Genomic DNA, 410 nt, shown 5'->3' on the forward strand with positions numbered 1-410 from the left:
GCGCAGGGACACCGGGGCCCCCGTAAATTTGCCCAGCGAGTCGTCGAACACTGCGGGGAATTCACGGCAAATTCCTCTGAAATCCTGAGCGACGCACTGTCGGACCCCTTCGACGGTGATTCCCAGGGGCTCGAACCATGCCCGCCCCAGCAGGCTCACTAGGTCGCCGGCGACCACAATCAAGTCCAACTTCCTCCGGAACTGTCCATATTGCACTCTAAAAGTCCCGACCCCCTTTATGGGCACCCGATTTCTCTGAAAGTCCATAAGGGTGACCTGCGCTGGCCGCAGCCACGGCCCCCCCCTGGGGCATAGTTGCCTGAGCGTGGCCTCTGAGATGATGGAGGCAGCGGAGCCAGAGTCTATCTCCATGCGGCAGGGGGACCCTTCAATTGTTACGGTTGCCATAA

Source organism: Gekko japonicus, unplaced genomic scaffold, assembly GCF_001447785.1.
Source record: "Gekko japonicus isolate JY-2015 unplaced genomic scaffold, Gekko_japonicus_V1.1 scaffold2912, whole genome shotgun sequence".
Lineage (NCBI taxonomy): Eukaryota > Metazoa > Chordata > Lepidosauria > Squamata > Gekkonidae > Gekko > Gekko japonicus.